This window comes from Clarias gariepinus, chromosome 2 (genome assembly GCF_024256425.1).
Source record: "Clarias gariepinus isolate MV-2021 ecotype Netherlands chromosome 2, CGAR_prim_01v2, whole genome shotgun sequence".
Classification (NCBI taxonomy): Eukaryota; Metazoa; Chordata; class Actinopteri; order Siluriformes; family Clariidae; genus Clarias; species Clarias gariepinus.
In genome coordinates, this window is record NC_071101.1 from 42,632,817 (window position 1) to 42,633,662 (window position 846).

The 846-nt window shown below is 38.9% G+C and overlaps 1 non-coding gene across 1 annotated transcript; it reads right to left on the reverse strand.

Moving 5' to 3' along the window:
* Window positions 1–388: 388 nt before the first annotated feature.
* LOC128518192 (U6 spliceosomal RNA) lies at window positions 389–495 on the reverse strand. Its single transcript, XR_008357650.1, has one exon. It is a non-coding gene; the product is annotated as a U6 spliceosomal RNA (small nuclear RNA).
* Between the last annotated feature and the right edge of the window lie 351 nt (window positions 496–846).

Here is an 846-nt window from a genome sequence, read left to right on the forward strand (position 1 = left end):
TAATCTCATTTTCCAAATTTAGTTTGATCTAAGAATTATTCAAGATATCTGAATTTATTCTCCATACCGTAGATCTAGATTTTTTTATCCAGGCCCATCGCCATATAAATGGGACTGTGGTCTGAGATAAATCTCCCTTCTTTATCTTTTATCTCCGATATATGTTCATAGTTTACCTTTTAAATAAATCTCTATTTAAATGTTTTTTGGGGAGTTTTTAAAGCCTCACTAGTCGGGAGCGCTAGCTCTATGCTGCCATGTTGTCGATATCCAACCTGGAAGTCCTATCATTTCTAAAAGGTTTCAAACGTTTTTTATGGTTTAAAATGCTTTTCTATTTAACGGCGTGGGTTGGAGATTTTATTCAGGTTATTTCTGTAAACAATGAAAAATATGGTAACGCTTCACGATTTTGCGTGTCATCCTTGCGCAGGGGCCATGCTAATCTTCTCTGTATCGTTCCAATTTTAGTATATGCGGGGCCGTAGCACCCACGAAATGAGAGGCTGAAAAGCTCCCTATATATGTGGAAGGCCCCTAACACATGTCCTATTGACGGTGAGAAAGGAAAGCCAGGAAAGTTTTTTAAGACGACTTGCTGTACAGATCTGTATGCAAACATGCTACATGAACTTTACAGACAAACTATTTCTCAAATTAACCATTAAACACTATAAACTTACTAACTATTTTTATTTAATGTTTCAGATTACAGCAGTGCATGCTGGGAGTATGGGGAGTCAGGCGTTTTGATTCGCTCTGCGTGTGGTGATGTAATCTGTCCTTTGTACTTCTGACATGCCGTCCCCTCCCCCGTCCTTGCGCTCTACATGTGTCTGTGCTTCT